The following is a 22,802-nucleotide window of genomic DNA, read 5'->3' on the forward strand; positions in this document are numbered from 1 at the left end:
ATATATATATATATATATATATATATATATATATATAAGAACTTGAAAGCGATATGAATGCATTCCAAATGTTTTAGCAGTTGGAAAATTTCTCTTTTTACAATATTCCGTTCAACCTTCCTTTTTCAATCTATAACCTATAATCATTAATATTTTATGGTTATAATTATGAAGGTCTCTGTTAATAAGAAATTGGCGTCGGCGGTGACTGTAAGACCATGAAAAATGCAATTGTAATAACCTTAGTTCATTCATAGACGATTGTAAAATAATTCTTAGTCCTTGTTTCAAAGAGATGTCGTCATTTTATCAGAAGAAGCTACATTAAAATTGGCATTATGAACAATGAATCAGTTCATAACAATAACATTTGTTCTCTCCCCCCCCCCCACCCCTCTCTCTCTCTATCTTTGTCTTTTAGACATGTTTTTATGAACATTACTGGCAGGAAAACATTAGTAAAGTTGGTTATGGTATATTTTCTTTTTCAGTCAAGCGTAAAGTTCATTTTGTTAATTCCACCACGCCATATGTGATTTAGAGCCCATATACGTAAAATATAAAATAAAAAAACATAACTGTTTCATATAGTTGAGCAGTTCGACGCCTTTTGGTATAAAAGAGTCTAATTTTGACTCGCATAGTTCCCAAAACAAAACCTGTCGTCTAGCAAATTAAAATATCACTCACAGAGATAATTCGGTGGCTGATGCTGGTTGCTTTTACAAAAGTGTTGGATATTTCTCTGGTAAATACCATATTCTCATATATTTTTATATGCCGCAGAAATGATGATTATTTTTTATTTTGTTTTTGCCAATTTGATGATAATTTGTAAATGCATCTGACAACAGCAGGGTTAATGATGGCTTCAACTCATTACACATGACAATTGAGTTGAACAAATAAATACTTTCAACTTTGTCGTTAAAATATTCAAGTCATTTTCATCCATAAATTTAAAATCATATTTGTACCAAATTGTTGCATTTAGATGAAATTTCTAAAACACATAATTTTTTCAGTTAAGCGAACATCCCAAGGTACGTCACTTTACGTGGCACGTCATTTTATTTACGTCATTTTATAGGTACGTCATTTTATTTTTAAGGATAAATCGGCAGTAGAAGGATTTTCGTAGGGGAGGTTAAACTTTTGAAGAACATTCGCCATGATGACGTCACAGATCACATATATACTGAAATCCATGTTGTGTAGGCAGTACAAGGTTTGGCCAGTCGAGAGAGAAGGAGAACAGATAACACCCATCACCATCAATCATATCTCGAGTTAATGACGAGATCTTGAAATGCGGTTCTCAATTAACAGTGTTGAATATTTTTCCCTTTGCAGGATAAGTGTTATATTGGCTGCCACATGAATATTCATTTAAAGCAAATTTACTCCATTCAACACTGTTCTGTATCATGCATAACTGTGATACTTTGCTTTAGTTCTAATAGCAAGTATCGGTTTTGCGAAACTGTGTACACAGTCGGTATTGTACTAACGGTAACGGATATTTGCTTTCTACATATATATTATATATATATATATATATATATATATATATATATATATATATATATATATATATATATATATAAATATATATATATATATATATATATATATATATATATATTTATATATATATATATATATATATATATATATATATATATATATATATATATATATATATATATATATATTTATATATATATTGTATAACAAGCATTTTCAAACATTTTTCACCTCTAACTGTTTATTATGCAACTAACAATATTCTCCGCTTTTTGTGTTGCATCTATATAGAAACTGACCTAATGATTATTGTCTCTAGTTCAGTCACTTTAATTGACGAACCTCAACTGTTTGAAGGGTCATTTCTCAAAAATAAATAAATAAAAGTGTGATTGAAATATCACCTGGGCTGATAGCAATTTTTAAGCTGTCTACAATGTACGAAAATTATTGTGCGTGCTTTAAGTAATCATTCAAATATCGTCGTTGCTAATATCATCATACAGCAATTCCGTGCTTCATGAATACAGTCACATGCTATAATTATGTCGTCATGAAGCCATGTAAGCACGTATAGTCCACACACTTATCTAGTCACATACCACGTGTAGTGTATCTGTGTATAGTCATGCAGTCATTGTTTCATAATATAGTTATATAATCAAATATTTATGTAGCCTTGCATTCATGCAGCTATGTAGTCATCTATATGAAGTCATGCAAACATGTAATCAAGTGTGATGTAGTCATGTATTCATTCAGAAATGTAATCATACCGCAATAAAGTCATGCGCGTGTAGTCATGCAGCAGTGTAGTCATGTACATGAAGTCATGTAAACATGTAATCAATCATGTTTGATGTAGTCAAGCACTCATGCATTCATGCAGCCATGTAATCGTATAGCCATGTAGTCATGTACGTACGGTATGTTGTCTTGCTTCAATGTAATCATGTATATGAAGTCATGTAATCAAGTGTAATGTAGTCATGCAGTCATGTATTCATGCAGCCATGTAGTCCCGTACGTACGGTATGTAGTCATGCATGAATGTAATCATGTTAATAAATTCATGTAATCATGTTTGATGTAGTCATGCAGTCATGCAGTCATGCGTTCATTCAGCCAAGTAATCATACAGCCGTTGAAGTCATGTATGTAGTCTTGCTTCAATGTTATCATGTATATGAAGTCATGTAATCATGTATGATGTAGTCATTTAGTCATGCATTCATGCAGCCAAGTAATCATACAGCCTTGTAGTCACGTACGTACGGTATGTAGTCATTCAACAATGTAATTATGTATATGAAGTAATGTACTCATGTTTAGTGTAGTCACTAGTTATGTAGTTATGTAGGCATGTAATCATGTAAATGTAATATATAGGCATGCAGCCATGTTTATATGTATGAAGTCATTCAATCATGTACGATGTGTTCATATAGTCATATATTTATGTAGTTATTTAATCATAACTGTTGTGGTAATATCGGCAAACACTTCACATAAAGCAAAGATTCATATAAAACCCGATATTTTATAATCGATGACTTTAAATTATCGTACTCATTAAAAAATAAAGATAATAATAAAAATACTAAATTATGTCCATGGTTAAGCTATAAAGACGTATTTAATGTCTATGATATGAAAATATAAATAATTACGAGTGTTTAAGTGAATTTAGCGGACGAATCGCTATTGCGTTCAAATATGACATTCAGAATCAATAGAGATAGGGAAACATATAACAAAGAAACAAAAACAGCCAATGGACATTTTTTACTTTTATTCTTGTTCATTTTTCGACTTTTTAACGATGCACCGTCTTTATGACCAATGTTACAATTATACAGTTCAAAAAAGAAAAAATGTTCTCCACTTTGATGGTTTATTGTATACAGCAGTCATGAAATATGGAATAAATGGAATAAATAAACAAATTAAAACTTACACCAAAAAAATGCGGTCATTGCAAGAATTAGTTTCAAACAAGCAAGTGCATATCCTTATATTTCAAAAATGACATCAGCAGAAAATAATCTGTGATAAAGACTTTCATTTCCGATGGTTTGGCTTAAAAATGGTCCCACATTTTTCTCCTTTTTTCGGAATCGTATTTAATCGCATTTTCGGAATCGTATATTCACTGTTTTTAAGAGACATAATTACTAAAGTTTTAGCACATTTCAAAATAAATAAGATACTATTTTTTTTGTCAAATTAAATAAATTGAATAATATAATAATTGTGATAATAATGCTGGAGAACTACCGTATTCAATAGTTTTATAATTCATATTCATAATTCATATTAAAGTCATAAATGCTTTATGGTCATTTTTTTTCTCTCTTTTGGTCTGTGACAATACAAGGCAAAACAACGAATAAATTTTGGAGAACTTTTAGAGATTCAATTATTCAACAAGAAACCAATGTCGTCGATGACGTCATTTTCAGGAATTTGAACAATTTTCCGATCAACATTTCAGATAACATATAGCCGTTTATTCTCTTTGACATTGTCGGTTAAAGGTTAACCGATACGAATAATTTTATTTTGTGGAAATATTGCAAAAACTAATAAATTTAATCCGTCATTTTGTGGACGGTGAACACATGATCAACTCAAAGGATAAAGCCCCATTTTAATTACACTTTGTTTACGAAAGGCATCCATCTTGGCTCCAAAGTTAAGTGTGTTTTTTGTTTATCAGCCGTGCCAAATTGAAAGTGTTCAAAACATCTCCTATGAAAATTTTATACGATGCACACAACCGAAAAGGCTATTAGGCTATTTGTTTATCCACTTGATCGACAGTTGGCAGATTTTGTTTGTAAATTCCAATATATCAAAGCAAGAAAACAATGCCTTTATTCTCTGTTTCATTTTGTTGTAATTTTAATACGTAATTTTTTTTATAATTACATTCAAAGAAAATAATAAGAGCAAAAATATGTGTAGTAAAATAAATACGTCGACAAATCTGACGTCATCAAAACGTCAAAAGAAAAATGCGGGAGAAAACAAAAGGGGCTACAATTGTGTTTTAAGTGGGCTTAATGTTGGTTGAATATGCACATTTCATAATTAATTAAAATTTGTTCATATGCCACTATATCGGAGTTCAAGTTTGTGAAATTTGGTTATATTGCTAAAACTTCCGTTTTCGAACGACGTCCGTTTATAAAGATATTATATAAACGGTACACAGTTCGTCCTTGAGCAAAAGATTAGAGTTATGATGGCAAGTTTCTTGTTGTTGATATAAATGTTATCAACCCATAATTTTGGTAGATTAATGATCCTTCAAATGTGGGTAGGGTGGTGGAGGGAGCGGGGGGGGACTTTATTATGCCCAGTCGTTCTCCTTTAGTCGAGGACGATTATACCCCTGAAATCAACTATAACTGTTAACATAAAATATTAGTCGCAATGCAACGTTTCGAAATTATATTGAAAAAAAATGTCGAAGTGTAACACAGCGAAAATCATGTCTTCAGAACTGTGACTTATAAGATTAAAATGACGTCATATTTAGTCATGTCGTAAATAGGAGAGTGGCACCTTGTTGATAGGATGGCATATGTACTGATGTTTATTGACTGCAATTCTTTCCAAATTAGGTCGAGTATAAATCAGGGTCAACCCCTCTATAATAGCTACATACTCCCGGTACCCTGTATTTATTTCTAAAATTAGATATCGACCAGCGCCACCTGCCATCGCCATAGAGACGAAGCAGTCAAAATATTCAATCAAACAGTGCAAACCTAGACCTTAGACCCCCACTTCTTTAATTTAGAGCTCGCTAATCAACGAAACTAAAGTTACAATCTCGCAATTCTTACTTGCATGAGATATCGATCGTTACATAAACAAAAAAATGTGTGTCACCGTCCTGAAATGCTTGACTAAAAGCTACAGACGTCTCGTAATTGAAGAATGTTCATGCCAATACATACCACAGAAAATGTTCGAATGAAAATTTTAAAATTTTTATGAGAAAGAAACATTTCTTAGTCATAGATATATGCTATATAATAGGCAACTCAAGCAGGCTCATTTGCTGTTTGAGAATTAAGTTATCAAGTCAGCAAAGCTTACTGACCTATTTTATAATATTTTTTCTGATATAACCACGTGGTTTTGATTGATTTCATCATCAAGAAACTGAAATCGTGACAGTATTACTCTGTGCCAACGTCAAATAGTCCTGTGTGTATGATTAATTAGATTTTGGCTAATAAGGAAAAGTATGTCTTACTGAGATGGGGCCATAAAACACAATTAGAATATGTAAATTGAAATCTGAATAATTAATATCTCGTCTTTTATTTGACCTATTTTTGTAGACCCTAATCAGTTACTGATAAATAGAGGAACATTATCAAAAGCGGTACTTTTTTTTCGATCAGTAGTTTCTTTTTATTCTTTCGTACCATTTTTCTTGTGTTGTAAGGAAGCCTTTTTATTCCATTTAAGATCTGTTTTTCGTTTCAATTCTATTTTTCATCATCAGAAAAACCAACAACAACGAAATGGAATGAGTACCAAATTTAAGTAACCATAGCCAATTTTTTTTTCTGATCGTAACATTAACTCTATTGTTTACGAATCGGGAATTATTGTTTATAATATAATATCAGCGAATAATGTATACATTTTTTTTTTCATAAAACGTTCTTCTTCTTCTTTGTCTTCAAATATTTGACAAGATTTGTCTTTTTTTTTTCGTGTCTCCCTGTCGTTGTACAGAAATCGTCGAAAATATGACCTACTGAATAAGGGGAATGGTTAAAATTCATCGTGCAAAGACGAGTTAGAAACCATTGCATCATCTGCGTCGTGGATCAATAAACTGCTTCAACTGCGCAACCTCAGTAGAGAAAGTAGTAACCATCGTTGTTACTCCATTTGGAAGGCATAGTCTCCACACCAAAAAAAAAAATTGCCTCATTCTTTCCTTATTTTGTCTCTCTCTATCTCTCTCAAGCTAAAATTGAGCAAGTTCTCTTTAATCCAACGTGGCATCAAAATCTGGAATTCTAATAGGCCCGAAATTTTCACCATCAAAATCACCGCTTCTCCTACCGAACATCGTCATACCGTAATTGCCAAAATTGCCCTTTCCTTTCCGGTTACCGTGTGATGCCAACAGCCTCTGTCTGATTTCTCTGAGTGGAATGTACTCTGGTTCTTCTAAATAGCCTGGGAATGCTGCTGCGTGACGCCGCACCGGTGTCGCTGTTGTTAATGCAAGTAGTACGCATGCGCATAATGAGAATGCGATAAGGTGATAGGTTCTTATGTCCGGTCGAGACATGGTTATAGTTTCTGTGAACAAAGAATAAAACAGAGTTGAAATAGGATGAAAGATAGTTTGCTAATTTTCACCATTAAGAATCACAGAACCAAAATGAACACTTCGCAATACTGACTTAAATGGATGCTCTGGGGGTCGGGTCGGGGAGGGGAGGGGGAGGAGGGGAGGAGACAATGTAACACTGATATTGATGAGAAAGCTATTCCACGCTGATGATTGATAAACAATATCTTGTCCTTCACTTTAGATATGGTTGATTGGATGATATTTACTTTTGAGTAAGAACAGCCGATTCACGCATAGATTCCAGTAACTACTGTAAATCTTGAAGTTTTGCACCACAGTAAAAAAACAGGATTGTGCTGACAAATCTGATCCCAAACAACTGAATTTGTTGGGATTACACATATCCTCAGTTCTTACTGTAATCATAATATCACATGCTACCGATTTATAGCACGATCCAGTTTTTACTTTGGTACAAAACTTTAAGAGTAACAGTAGTTACTGTGTTCTCTGTGTGTATCGGGTGCTGAGAAGCTATAGACCATCTTTTACGCGAGTAGGAGATCGCAGTAGGGTGTCTGTGACGTCATACAAGGAAACGCTCTCCAAAGATCTTTTACTTGTTATTATAATCTTCATCATGATTATCATTGAAAACGAATACATTTGGAATGTTTGCTCAAAGCTGTCAGTGTTCTCTGTAGTAAGAATGTCATCACAATGCAACTGTTTAGTAGAAATACTATTTTCCTCTGCCACAGATAAATATTTACGAAAATAAGACAACAACAATGACATTTACTCTTGCCAGATATAATCACAAAATATTGCCAACTTTGCAAATATATATATATATATATATATATTGCCCATAGAAAATGCTATGAGGATATGAATTTGACCTAAATATGCAGAAAGATGTGCAGTAAATCAGTTTTAGCCACCAGAAGTTCCTCTTAACACAGAACACGTGTTGATTTTAGTCAAATACTTCGTTTTTTTTCTAGAGTTTGCTAAAGAATCAGATTTATTATCGCATTATCCATTACTTCAACAGCTCTGTATTCCGTTCCAAAAAACTCAAGTGGTTCGGGTAATATTCGGCTACGCTCAAGTTTTTGTTATATCATTATCAATTTATTCCCCTTTATTTTATTACATCTTACTAGATAAGATCAATTTCAATCGGTGGCGTTTCGGTGGGGTCGGGCTTGTGTTGCGGGGCCGGGCGAGGAGGAGCGGAGCGCGGACGGTAGACCAGCTTCGTTTTAATTGGCCGCTTCCTAAACCATCTCATTTGGAAGTAATTATATGATATACCTGTCTTGTTCAGTTAATTGAAATCTATATCTAATAACATGATACAATTATTGTCTTGGGTTTCTGCGCAGTCATGGAGCCAATTTATTAACAATTTATTCCTCAACATTACATTTTAAGTCTGTCAACAATAAAAACTAAAACAAGTAAAAAGAGCAGATTTATTTATATGAAGAAACCTGGAATGAAACACAAATCACGTAAGAAGTCACTTTAATGTTCAGTCTGAACATTTCTGGTGCACTGCACTCGAAAACCCGCCATAAAACACGTAGATTCACCATTTATTACTCGCGAATGGACCTCGGGTAGTTCATCTTTTTGACATTATATCTAATTTATACTCAGCCGTGTTCACAGTAAAGAAGTATCGAAGTGGGTGCATGTCACCCTACTCCGTTTAAAGGCAAAAACGTATAAAGTTCAATAAACAACATCGATAAGGTTTATGAAATAAATTTATCAAAAAAGGAAAGTAAAAAAATCGAGCAGACTTGTGATAAAGAAAAGTTGTTAATTGCACGTTAAAATATAATTAATGTTAGCAATTATTACAAATGGTCTTAAGTTTGGAGTTAATTCACCATAAGCTTGGAAAAGGAAGCGTAAACATGCTTTTATCAGATCGAACTCGTAAATTTAGCCTTTTTTTTATTTTACGAGGACAACATCCTATGTAATGATGTGAAACAGCCTACTTAAATGTAAACAAATAAGGTATAGTCTTCACTTTGAAAATTGTGATGATTTATTATAATGAATATTGCATGATTATTTAATATTTATTTTAAAGGTTATTCAGATATGTTACTTTCAATTCTTCTACTTAATATTTCAAGGGTTATTATTAGAAGTCTATTTGACAGTCACCAAACCATTACATGATGAATTGTGTTTAAGTTATAACATATATGTATAATCATAACATGAATATTCAAAGATGACTATATTATAATTTTGTATAATAATGGTAGGTTCACCATGACGGAAATTATGTAATGACTCAATTACGACAATAATTATACTATTTTATGATTAACTCATGAGATCCACAAATCATCTGGTTTCTATGTATTTCGTTTGCCTGTATCTGATCAATATCTAATGACCCCTCTCTTCATTTAACCCACGAAAGACTGGTATCTTCTCAAAGAATTTGAATTCAAACCATGCTTGCATTTATGACCAATGGGATATGCATGTTCGGTGATGTCCTACATAACAGTGACATAGTGAAGAATTGAAACAACGAGGTCGTGTGACAATCTGTTAATTATAACTTATCCTTTCTCTGGGCCCACAGAAACGAGGGACGGGACTGAAGACAAATGGTCAGATTGCCTCTTGACTGTCTGGCAGATTCGTCTATTTTTGTGAAATATATTGCGCTGTTATTTAATTTACAGACACCATTGTATACCACCCTTTATTATTGATTCTGGTCGGTAGCTTGGTGATACTTCCGATTTTTGGACGCATAAATCTTCCCCTTTCAACAAATAAACTGGTGTCAACAGTGGGATGAAGCATAATTAAGACAAATTATAGGTTGAGTGTCACCGAAGCGACTGATTTATTGATTTCATCGGCGGCTGAAAATTGAAGCAAACTAGAATTTTTGAATTTTTGATTCATAACGTGTGTATGAATGGATCGTTGAGGATTGAATATAAACACTTCAGGTAGCTGATCTGTATTCACCTTCAAATAACGATATCCTACTTGGTGGACACTTTATTGGATGGAAACAAGGACATCTTCCAGTCGGACGGACGTCACGATGCATCGAAAATGCTTTAATTAAAAGCACCGGCGTACATGCTACCTTCAATAAATACAGTATAAAATTAAAAGTTATATGACAACTGGTAACTTATTAAGGGATACAGAAAGAGGGACGTGCTTTGAAATATCTTCAGTTCAGAATATTTTAATCAATTCAGACCAATCTAACGGAAATGTATATATGTATATGTATATATATATATATATTCTTGAAGAAGTTCGGATGCAGTGAATGTAAGAGAGAACGAAACAGATTTCTCCATTCCTAGCATCTTCTCACATCTCTCCCTGCCTCTAGCTCCCCCCCCCCCTCTCCCCTTCTCATTCAAGAACAAAGAAAAAACACGCACTCGATAATTATTTTGGAGATAGGCAAATGGGCCTATTGTAAGGTCTGTTTGAATGGAAAATTGTGAAAATTTATAATTCATAACACTTGTTAGAGTGTGACGTCAAGAAAGCAACATTCAAAAACTGCAACAAAATCTGTTCGATTTTGTACTTTTCTAAACGAAAATAATAAATCTAGCGATTGCGATTCATACATTCAAGCAAACGAATGACGTCACTTCCTTTACTGAAGAGGCCATCTTGAACTGATTTATAATCATATGTTTACGTCAAGTTGGTTCTCTGTATTTTGTTACTATATGAAATTGCATAGCAACAATATTACAACAACTTTGTTTGTCAAATTGAAGTAATACGCCTGTGTCCCATCTTGTTAGTGCAAATAAACATGTAATCATCAGTGGACAATGTCGGTGTTAATTTATTTGGACAAATTTATGACAGTCAAGACTTGAGAGTTAGCTAACGGTCAAAATCATCTGTGACGTTTCTCCACAAGAGGTGAGATAATAGCTGACGAAATTAGACATCAAAGTCAAATGCTTACAATACATAACTGCTACTCATCAAATTTGTGGGACACACACTTTTCGGTATCGAAAGTCCAATAAATCGACAAGTAGCAGCAGAAAAACGCACACAGAGAGCTCTTAATTAGAGCCTATCCTGTTATCTTTGAATCTGACAACTCTTAGAACAATGATAAGTACAATAAGCCTACGGCAAATTATAGACACTGCTCTCTATAAGGCGAGGATCCAGGGGATGTGTGTGTGTGGGGGGGGGGGGGTTATTACTCCCACCCACCTTTTGAACGTCACACATTTTCAAATTCAAGTGGTTATTAGCACAATTTCTTTTCTCTGATGAGGCTGCTCCCAGACCCCCCCCCCCCAACTCCTCTCCCCTACACAGGAAGTTGGCTTCAACGTCCCCAGTTGATTGAAGATAACTTAAAGCATATATATGCCTTAATGTAAGAATTGACTTACATAAAGTTGGACATTATTAGTGTTTTGTAAGCGTTACCTCAGCAGCCTGTCAGCCTTATGACTGGATTGTGAAAGTGACGCGTAATTTAGACAAAACTTTTGCAGATCATTTCCCAATTCCTAACTCTTTAAATTGGTTTCTTTATTATAACTTATTGAAAACGTCATTGTATACAAATGAACATGACAAACACCACTACAAAGTCCTGTTTGTTCATCACTACTTTTCATCCCAAACTTATTAAAAGTCTCAAATTTCGCTTCCTGCGAAGAAGTTAACATATTTGATTAAATCTCCGAGCCTAAATAAAAGTAATTTTATATCAATATCGATCGGAAAATCTTGCATGGTTTAAGGGTATGTTTTGATACACTACAAGTGCATGTATAGTGTTTTGTGTGTATAGACCATTCTCTTGGACTAAGCCAGAAGCTGTTGAGATTTCCTCTCTCTGTTGTTATCTCATACCGTGGATTGAATTACATTGTAATAAGAAGACAAAAAACAAAGAAAAATAGAAAAATCTAGCAAATGATCAGAGAGAGAGAGAAAAAAAAAACGAAGTTTGGCAGCTACGCCAAACATCTCGATAAATTCAAGATGAATTTCGATTCCTAAATGACTGGAATCAATAATTTCTGCAACAACAAAAAACATGAACAAACTAACAACAGGAAAAAGAAAAGAAAAAATAAAGCAAAACACAAAGAGTGTATAAGCCTACTAAGTTCAAATTGACAAAATATTAATTTTGAGTCAGAATCTAAGAAATCACAGGATAACGTTTGATTCGTGACAAATTGAATTTTTCTTTTGAGAAGCGGTTCGTTGTCTTTAGCCGCTGAGCTGAAGAAAAACTATGAAATTTAAAGTAATATATTTACTGCATAGTATACAGATGTTATCGTGCATATACTGTGCATATATATATATATATATATATATATATTTATATATATATATATATATATATATATAAATATATATATATATGAATATGAATTACAAAACTTTACAGATGTATATAGCATTATCATGTATACTGTATAGAGGTAATTAACAGTATGTATGCATTGTGAAGAGGTATTTAACAGTATGCATGCACTGCGCATAGGTTTTAAACAGTATGCATAAACTGTACATAGGTATTAAACAGTGGACATGCACTAAACGGTGTGCATGTACTGTACAGAGGTATTAATTAATATGCATAATCTGTACATAGGTATTAAACAGTATGCATGCACTGTACATGGGTACTAAACAGTATGTATGCACTGTACATGGGTACTAAACAGTATGTATGCACTGTACATGGGTACTAAACAGTATGTATGCACTGTACATGGGTACTAAACAGTATGCATGCACTGTACATGGGTACTAAACAGTATGTATGCACTGTACATGGGTACTAAACAGTATGTATGCACTGTGTAGATAGGGATTACACAGTATGTACATATACTGTACAGTTGTATTAAACAGTATTTATATACTGTACCGTACTGTGCATGCTGTCCAAAGGTTTAAATCATTGTATGCCTATACGTATATTGGCATAAATGGATACTGAAGTCGTTTCATCCTAAAATAACTGTGAAAATGCATTTAGCTTTTACTTATACTGACCAATCACAGTGTAACCTAATGACGTCATCAGAAATAAAATAAACTGGGGGCAGGGGGAGGGGGAAATTGAGAGTGATGTGACCACGTGACCAAAGGGAGCTTAAATAACCAGCCATTCCTCTGTTCAGTATGATTGGGTGCATTTATATAAGGTTTTAGAGTGATGACCACATCATGGAGATCAATTCAAGCTTGTATTAGGCAGAATATATCCAAATCCCGTGTCACTTAAAAGCATCACACGGCATTCTGGTGCCAAGCAACAATTGCCATACCGAAAACAAAAAATAAAAAAATAGATAACTTCAACTTGACAATTTAATGATTCTTTAAAACCTTCACTATTTGATCTCATGAAATAACTCTTCATCGATCCGTCTTCGCTTAAAATGTCAAAACACTTCTTTTCTCCTTATATGTGTGTGACTTTGATGCATATTGACTAGTTTGCAAAGAGTCACGGGTACTTTAGTTAGTCGTCGATCTATGCTAGCCTTATATAACGAAACTATGTTAATTGTTTTGTTTTCTTTACCATATGATGACAAAAAACATGCTCATTTTGATTTTTCTCAATCACGCTGTGGCCACTACACGTTTTTGTTATGAAATAAATAGTTTACGTCTCAGGGTATTTGTGGTTTATTATTTTTATCGCGACATGTTCCGATATTGGCCGACATCGAGAGCAGTTAAGCGGAAAATATTATTACATGCAGTGTACTTTTAGTGGCAGAGAAAAGACAGCGGTTATGACAGTCATGCAGAGTTTATAGATTAGCTCAACGGAATGTTCAACCGGTATAAAACATGACCTAAATGTTGGTGTTAGAAATCCAAGCGTATACAGCTAAAGCTTTCATATCAAATGTGGGTAGTCGGACGGAAAATTTTAAAGTACTAAACTGGTTCTTTTTTTGTTGTTGATTAACTTGTGTAAGAAGCTGGACAACATGACTCCATGGTTGGTAAATGTAGGTCATAATAATAATACAAAAAAAACCAGAGATAAAACAAAACAAACGCAGGCCTAGTCTTTTGTCTGCATTTGAACTAATTATAACGAGAAAACACAGGCGAAATAAAGAAAAATGTTGACGTTGAAGTTTTTTTTTTGTCTATGATGAAGATATCTGTCTTATTGCAATCGCAAGTGGAAAGATAAGAAGCTTTTACTTTTGGACAAATCAATAAAAATTGCGAGCTATTTGTCAGTAGATAAGCTGCAGGCTATGTCTAGTTCTGTCCGATTACAGCCTAACACAGCCTATACTTTAAACATACTAATCCGTATACGGTGTGACAAAGGCAGAAAGAATTTATAGAAATTATTTACAAAGTAAAGCAGCCATCAATCTGAACTGAAATGACGTATAGCTTACTTTCTTTGTATTTTACACCGAAAATTATGATTAAAGGTGTGATTAATACCTTTATTTAAAAAGTGGTTAAGGTCTTTAACGTTAGTTTCTATCTCGTTCTTCCTCTCCACATCTCTTTTTTTTTGCATATAGACAAAACACGTTCTTTAGCGTTTTCAAACCGTGTAAACCACGTTGACTTTATACAGCAGATACCGCAGTTTTTTTTAAGTTTTACAATGTCACGTACTGACGTTGCCAAGGATACGTTAAACAGTTTGTGACTTTGTTTGGTTAAGACACTAAAACAATCGATTTTGAAGTTGAGATGATTACGGCATTAATGTTGGCGACACTTGATAAGATCGATCGTATAGGCAAACATTGTCGGGAGCTAAATTTGTCCGACCAACGACATATACAGCAGTATATTATTAGTTATTTCAGATACGTCATATCTGGTTATAGAAGCAGGTTACCACAATTGACCTCTTTTAGACGTCAATAATGATGGCCTAGACGAAGAATGAATTTCTAGAACAAGATAAAAGTCCTTTTCAATTTAAGAGAGTTCATACAAGTTTCCGTTGATAATCGTATTAGCAATACGATTGAGAACCGTATAGAGAATTCAGAATCGTAATGGCAAATACGTATTGCCAAGAAATGGGTTTCTCAGAAAATGACCAGAGACGACTGCGGTTTTAACGAAGGCGGGAAGGGTAAAAATAGAAATTACGAACAACAAATAAAGCAAAGCAAAGAAAGGACTTCCCAAAACAGCGTTTCGTCATTCACACAATAGTTAAGTGAAAACAGACTCGATGGTCGCCGTTTCTGACAAAATTGTGATTTGTGATAGTGAAACTTCGGCCAATCTATTTTCCCCCCTTTTTTGCTTCTTTTACTTCTTTTCTATTTGATTGTACTGTATCTTTTAAGCGTCACGAATTCCTAATACATCAATCAACATCAAACAAAAGGGACACGATCTTACAGCAGTTCATTCTTGTAGATTTGTGCGAAAAAAGAGCGCGCGTGTTTAATTGCGACATGTTTAAAAATATACGAAAGAATTGTAAGCGAATAGCTAATCCAACTGTCTAACATACACAACCAGTATCGATTTGTTTAATTTCACGTGATAGATTTATGGCTAATACTTGGAAAATGCTCAGATTTTGTCTTATTTGAAATTGTTGTCAACTATATTACTGCGTATTTGATATAGTCGTACTAATTTTACGGAGGTAGTAAAATTGTGATGAAGTTTATTATACTTCTGTGGTATACAGTAATAAACTGTTATATAAACAAAGGCATTACGTTACGCGACAATCGCAAATGAATACTTTATAGGGTATAAGCATGCCTGTCACAGAGGTCACACGGACAGCCAGTCGTGTGACAGAAGTTAAACAGATTTAAAAGAAAAAACTTGTTTTTTATGTAGTATTTACAGAAAACGGTTACTTGGAACATGAAAACGGGTTCTTGAAAATATCCAAGATTTATAGCTTCACAGAATCACAGCCAATTTTTTAGGAGATATGCCTTTAGTTAATGCAATGATTGCACTCGGACGCCAGTTATCAACAACCTCATAATTCACACTGTGTGTTAAATCTAATAGTAAATACAATTGATATTGTTTTGTTAATATTTGGGAAATACACATTCTTTAAGGAACAAAGAATGAATTAATATTTCATTCTAACCTCGTTGATTAGACAACCTTTTCATTTCATATATTTTGTGTGCAATGAACCACACTATGACGCAACGCTCTACGCAATTAATGGTTTTCACGCATGGACTCACCATACTCCGGGAGAACAACACTCAACATTAACCAACCGTGTGACGTTTAAAGTTAAGGGGTAATTTCGAGGAGCCTGAGAGGGAAGTGGTGTCTATTAGAATATTTTGTAGAAGTACACGTATATCACAAACTAATATTTTAGTTTACAATAATGACGCCCAGTTTCTTGATCATGTTCAAGCCATGTGACGAGGGAGTGAGAGGGGGTGGGGAGGCTGGGAATGGGTAAGTCAAGACATGAAAATGATCTCTAACGTTCAATATCCATTGTCGTGTACGGATACACCCAATTTTTATCAATTATCCACACTCTCGCTAGGAAATGTCCATAGGAAACGTTCTTCTTCCTACAGGATATATCCATAGGTTCATAGCCATGTACTCTCTATAGCATATATCATTACAATTTGAGACTAACTGTGATGATTGGGTAATATATATCTTATTACAATGCATATGCATACCAATGCATGAATAATTATGAGGTATGACATTTTAACAATATCTAATACTATTAATGCTATACCAAACATATGCCTTACGGACTAAAAAATGTCCTAACCATTTAGGCGACTTTTTGTATCATTCCCTCTACTCCCCCAACTGCCCCCCCCCCCTGCCCCGCTCTCAATCCAATACAATGCCCTTTTACATCACTCACAATAACTAACAGTTAATAATACAGGAATCTATACCGCCATCATTCCCACAAAATTACATGAATTGTAACAGACTCTGCCCTTCCATGAAAATGGAGTATGTTACCATGGTTACGTACACACAACTGTTTTTGTAAAGGACACGTCTTATTAGTGGGCCTCAGAATGATTCATTTCGCTACCTCAAAACAAGGGGAAGAGAACCTCGTTCGTACAAGTAAGATAGTAATTTACATAATATTTAAATTAGGACCTCAAAGGCCTCTGCCCAGCAGTAAACAGGTTCTTACTAAATAAGATTTTACAGTGACTGTTTGTCGCTTATGGCGTGTTCATGACATTCCCAAGGTAATCAGAGTGACAAATAAAGTAACTTTTTTTTACAGAATCTTATCAATTTCCGGTCTTTCAAGAAATGTCCGTTTGATCGCTTAATGGCGACATTGTGTGAAGTTTGATAAGTTACACCAGTAATGTTGTTGAGAAGGGGGGGGGGGGGGATGGTGGTACTCCTGACCGAACCTAATTTCTATAATAAAAAAACTAATTACCAATTGATAATACTGATAGTTTGTTTGGAATTAAATATTTAAATTATAGAACAATAGAGAATAATTTACACAAAAATTAAAGCAAGAATCTAGATCTAACTTCCGCTTTAAGAATCACACTAAAAGACGCATGCGTTTCACAACAACGATATCACACAAACTATGTTCATTCTGAAGTTCAAACACAAGAATTAAAATCATGATAGGATGTACCGATGTGACATTTTCAGTATTCTTATTATATATTTTGTTAAGTTTCGCACGGGCCGTCGTAGAATCAAAATGGGCAGGATTTATTTTCCCAGACTAACAAACAAACAACAGACTCCCTGACGTAAAATGTTAAACTTCATCTTACAAATCATACAGATTTTTTTAAACATTATTATCCAGTTGGTGACGCATGCGCATAGGTGAAAAAGAAAATAAAAACATAACGTTTCCTGTAGTCTGAAACGTTAACTATATCCGCGTATAGAGTGTACTTGATTTTCTATCCCCCTCGGTCCGGAGTGAAAGTAATTAGCGCATAGGCGAGTCACGCGGGCAATTGAAACAGATACTGTTATTTGTTTTGGCTTGTTAGAAAATCGAATGTTCCAGCCAGCCTACTTTTTTGTCCAATCGATTCTTACAATGTTGATAATGTCATTGACACGTTTTAACAGCAAGGTTCCTGGTAGACACAAAACGTCATCCCCTCTGCAAGTGTCGGGTATAACTCTTGTTTTCCAATTCCAAATGTTGTTGCTTAAAACAAAGAGCAAATAACGATCGATATAATTGCTTTAAACAATATAAATCTTCGCCTTTTGTATGAGAGGGAGAGAGTGAGTGAGAGACAGAGACAAAACCTTTTTATTATTCCAATCGATCCAATCACCATTTCAGTTTAGACAAAAAGGGATTGTTAACCAACTTTAGACTTAACGCAGTCGTTTTCGCAGTTTTGTCTCTCCAACTATGTCAACAGTTTTGTACCAAAAGAACTACCGAGAAATGCTTAGGCGCGGCGGATTTAGAGGAGGGGTAGTTGTGTACACCCCTCTTCAGCCCCTCCCCCCCTCCCACAAAAAATACAATTAAATTTAGTTATTAGCACGACATTTCGTGTAGACATAACAATAGACCTAATTAATAGTCTTACTTGTGTCCTATGCAGATACGTCAAATTTTTATTCAGTGAACCACTCCCATGGGTCAGTGGATCAGTAAATATATAACAGCTGGCGTTATTTTAACTAGCGAGCCGCACTGGGGTATTTTGTTTTTTGGTTCTTTTCACATCAGTTCTTTTGATTCCCAAGGGGAGAATACAAACCCCCACCCCCCCCCCCCCTGTGGACGCCAATGTTTACCATTTTTGGTTTGACGTTTGAAGGTTCAATGATTCTTTCTTTATTGAAGAAAACGTGAAAATAATTAAAAATTAAAAAAAAACTGCGGTTAGTGTTTCATTCTATCAAAAAGCTGATTAACGATAGAGATCGGTTTCGAACGAATAGGGGGCTCAATCTTAAAAAAAAATATCACTCTTAAGGCATGATTAATCTTTCGCCATCGATCGTTTCACAATCCACTTTACTATAGCTAAGAGTAAATAACAAACCTATTTCGGTATACGAACATTGTATATACAGAGTAACTTATTAACACAGAATGTAAATACAAAAGTGATGCTTTGTTGCGCTTTCGTTAAGTAGTGCAGCGTGTTTTGGGACTAGCCTGCCCTTTTGCCCTTTATTGGTGGTACATAGTTAAAACAACAAACCAACAATAAAACAGTAACATAAAAAAAGTTGAATGTTCTAAAAGACCACAAAATTTCAGAAAAGCCAAAGGCTCACCACCAAGTAAGAAAGTTCAGTTTTTTTATTTTTCAACTGATACTTTTAATGAATATGAGATATATGCCGTCGGTAGCAATTTTGAGTAATGCTTGCTATATATTTGATATAGATCCATCTATACCAGGGTTTCCCTAACTTTAACCCCCCCCCCCACGAACCCCCTGTGGATGTCTGAGTTGTCCACGAACCCCCAACTTTTCGAGACACGATCTGAGTCATTATTATACTATATTACGCACAGCAGTGCTCCGTAAAAGATCAAATGTCTGTTTCATAATTCAGTAATTTATCACATGCAAGGTACGGTACTACTATGAGAACATATGCGTATGGAACGCCAAAAGAACTTGTCGTTAGGTACGACTTTTTTACATTACTAAATTATATGATATATCAGATTTTAGTTCAACAAAAAGTACTCTAGTTTTGACTTTCAGAAACGTCTCATGAAACCCCTGGGATGGACTAACGCACGCCTGCAGTTAGGGAACCCCTGATCTATACTAAACCTACTACAAGCCTCACCATATATCTTACTTTCTTCCAAACGCAATTCACAATAGGTTCCCAGATTGCATATAATTCTATTTCGCGTGATGAAATTTTCCGTACCTATATCTTTTAAACAATTTTTAGGGTCAGTAACTGAAAAAAGAGCCCAAGGGTCATTTTCCAATTGTGCTCACACATTTGCGTGTGACTATTGCCCAAAAGAAGGCCACAGGTTTTGACTCGCGATCTTCTCAAAGTTAAGGTCACTAATGAAAGAAGGTGACAATTATGACAGCCGACTATTTTTTTTCCAATGCATAACTCATAAAACATTGATTACTTTTTCCGCAAATTAGAGTTTCTAATTTTTCTTTGAGGCTATGTGTACTTTTATCAAGAATATCATAAAACTTCCCTTAATTAGCCACTGAAATTGACCTTGCTGGAAGGGGGAGGGGGATGAATAAGTATATATATATATGTGTGTGTGTATGTATGTGTGCGTACATGTCCTATGGCTTCACAACTGGTGACATGGGACAAAAGAAATTCCTGTCACCAGTTTTCGAACAATAGAGAACGATTGTTATCGGTTGCCCAGACAAAGGATTAGAACAAAGGGAAATGCCATCGGTTGTAGCTGATACAATAGACCACAGGAGGTTTGTGCGAGTGTGTGTATGAGTGTCCCCTTGTTTTACATTCAGACAGAGGACATGACCAAAAAGAAGGAATTTCAAGTCCTCAAAAGTCATTTGGAAAGAATCCATAAGTCCTCAGAAGAATTGTATTGTTTAGATGCATTGTTTAAATTTAGAATATACGTGGCTTCGAACAATGGAACACACAATGGGGTCCTCGGTCTGAATGTAAAACACACTTGTGTGTGTCTTTTGAAAATTTGTGCTTGCTTCTACCCCTCAGTCTGTCTTCTGGATGCCTTTTGTCTCCTCGGGATCATATTTTTAATAAATATGGAGCGAAGGCGCAGATATCATTATAAATCATCAGCGCTACTCATTAAAGTGTGAATTATTTCTTAATCAGTTTAAAAATGAAAGATATATTTTCATTTTGCCTTTAAAAGAGCAGCTTTATTCAATAAATCAGCACAAATTGTACACATTTAGATATTGGTAGTAGACAAATATAATTAAAAATCATATTGCTCGTTTTGTATTGAATATCGCAAACTTGTGACAGAGATTATATCAGATATCGCCACACAATTCAAGTGATTCTGAAATTCGAGTCAAGGCAAATTACTTTTTTTATGAAGGGAAGTGAGCACCAGGAAATAAATTAAAGGATTTCACACATGGTTCATCTTCATGTGACGTACATACTGACTATATAGACTAGTTAAATTGCTGTTATATGAAGTATCTGGCTGATTACGAATTGCGATAAATGTGGTATTTCAAAGCTGTAATCTATATTTATGGCAGATACATTATGTGTGGGTTTACTTCTTTTTTACAAATGAGGCACTCCTGTAACCTTTTCATTTAAAAAAAACCTACATTTTTCTCAGAGGCGTAGCTAGATTTCTAGTTTTAGGTGCGCCCAATGCTTTGCTTGCTATGGTCGGGGGAGGTGTGAGGGGGAGGGGGAGGGGGTAGCAGAACCTATTTTCTCAAAATAAAAATTATTATTCTGTTTTTTTTTTTCGAGGTTGGGGTGGGTGGGGGTGGAGGAGCGGGCATACAAAAATTTGGGGGACTAAACCCGATTGAGTGACAAAATGAAACTCCTGTTTGCTTCAAGTTCACTTTTGGTACAAAAAGTTTCGACTTAAAATGAAATATGTTTCAAAAAAAGCATGTCGGAGTTACATCAAACATTTATTATTATTTTGAGATTATTATGTTTTATTATTGCTACAAAAAAGCGAAACCAAATTAATGCGTGACAGCACTTGCAGGGTTTCCAAGTTGGAAAATGTATAGCGCCATCTATTTTGTTAACTTTTTGCCGTATCAATACCAGCGTTCACGTGTTAACATTCTAAAACTTTTTTTTCAGTTATGATTTCTTAGGCAGATTTTAGAATGTTATTCAGAATTTGCAGTAATATTTTAAATAACTCCATATCCATGCAATTTCACCTTATAGACAAACAACTGGTAACCTCATAATTTTATATTTCTTTTATATATTTCATATAATTTACTTATTTGCTATGGAAAGGAATTATCATTTTCAGTAATATTCCTTGCGATATACCATTAATTATCTAGTATGTTGTTTTTTCTTCTTCAGAATCTTTAACGTATTTTTCGAAACTTTATGCGAATATTGTTGCTTATACTGTTATCTGTATTTTAACCCGATTGTTTTCTGTCATATCTTGTTTATCGAAGTAGAACGAATTCCTGCATGTATAGCTTACTTGATAAACTTCTTTTTTTAAAGTTTATTTTCACGAGCGATTTGAAAATTGGGCAAAGACGCCGTATCGGTTACTGTATCACTTAATAATTTTAATAGCTAATTGTGTACTGATTATAGGTCAAAGACCTGAACTTAGGAGAAGGAAACAACATTTTTAAAGAACAAAATATAGCAAAATGGAACAGATTTATCCTTCGGCGATAGTAATTAAGTGGAACAAGTAGGCTAATAGGTGATATTCAAACCCTCTTGAATCAGGTAAGGAAAATCTCAATTGAAGATAAAATTTCATACGTTTGTCACTAAAGTAAACTGACAGGAAGAAGGGTGGGGAATGGGGGGGGGGTGGAGAAATACGAAGTACAACTATGTGAGAGCATGTTATCATATTAGACTAACGTAACATAAGCAATGTAGATTTACCGTGAAAATCATTTCCAGTAATTACTTTGTAGATTCTGAAATCAATTCGATTTGACTCAACAAGACTTGGATAATACTTGACTAGTCAATACTTAAATTTACTCATATAACTTTCTGAACAAAATGTAGAGGCGACTATATGTAATTGATGATGAAGTCTGATATTTGAAATATTTAGTACATTATGATATATATATATATATATATATATATATATATATATATATATATATATATATTATAATACAGCGGGAGTAAGAAGAAATTCATTGCTCGTAATACAATATCGATAACCTTTCCCGTTGTT

At 34.3% G+C, this 22,802-nt stretch overlaps 1 long non-coding RNA gene across 1 annotated transcript in view; it reads right to left on the minus strand.

Moving 5' to 3' along the window:
* Positions 1-3,304: 3,304 nt before the first annotated feature.
* LOC139964789 (uncharacterized) overlaps positions 3,305-22,802 on the minus strand; it is a 50,153-nt gene continuing 30,655 nt past the window's right edge. Inside the window, exon 2 of the long non-coding RNA XR_011792089.1 lies at positions 3,305-6,867. This is a non-coding gene — a long non-coding RNA (uncharacterized lncRNA). The remainder of the gene's footprint in view (positions 6,868-22,802) is intronic.

This window comes from Apostichopus japonicus, chromosome 23 (genome assembly GCF_037975245.1).
Source record: "Apostichopus japonicus isolate 1M-3 chromosome 23, ASM3797524v1, whole genome shotgun sequence".
NCBI classification, from domain to species: domain Eukaryota; kingdom Metazoa; phylum Echinodermata; class Holothuroidea; order Aspidochirotida; family Stichopodidae; genus Apostichopus; species Apostichopus japonicus.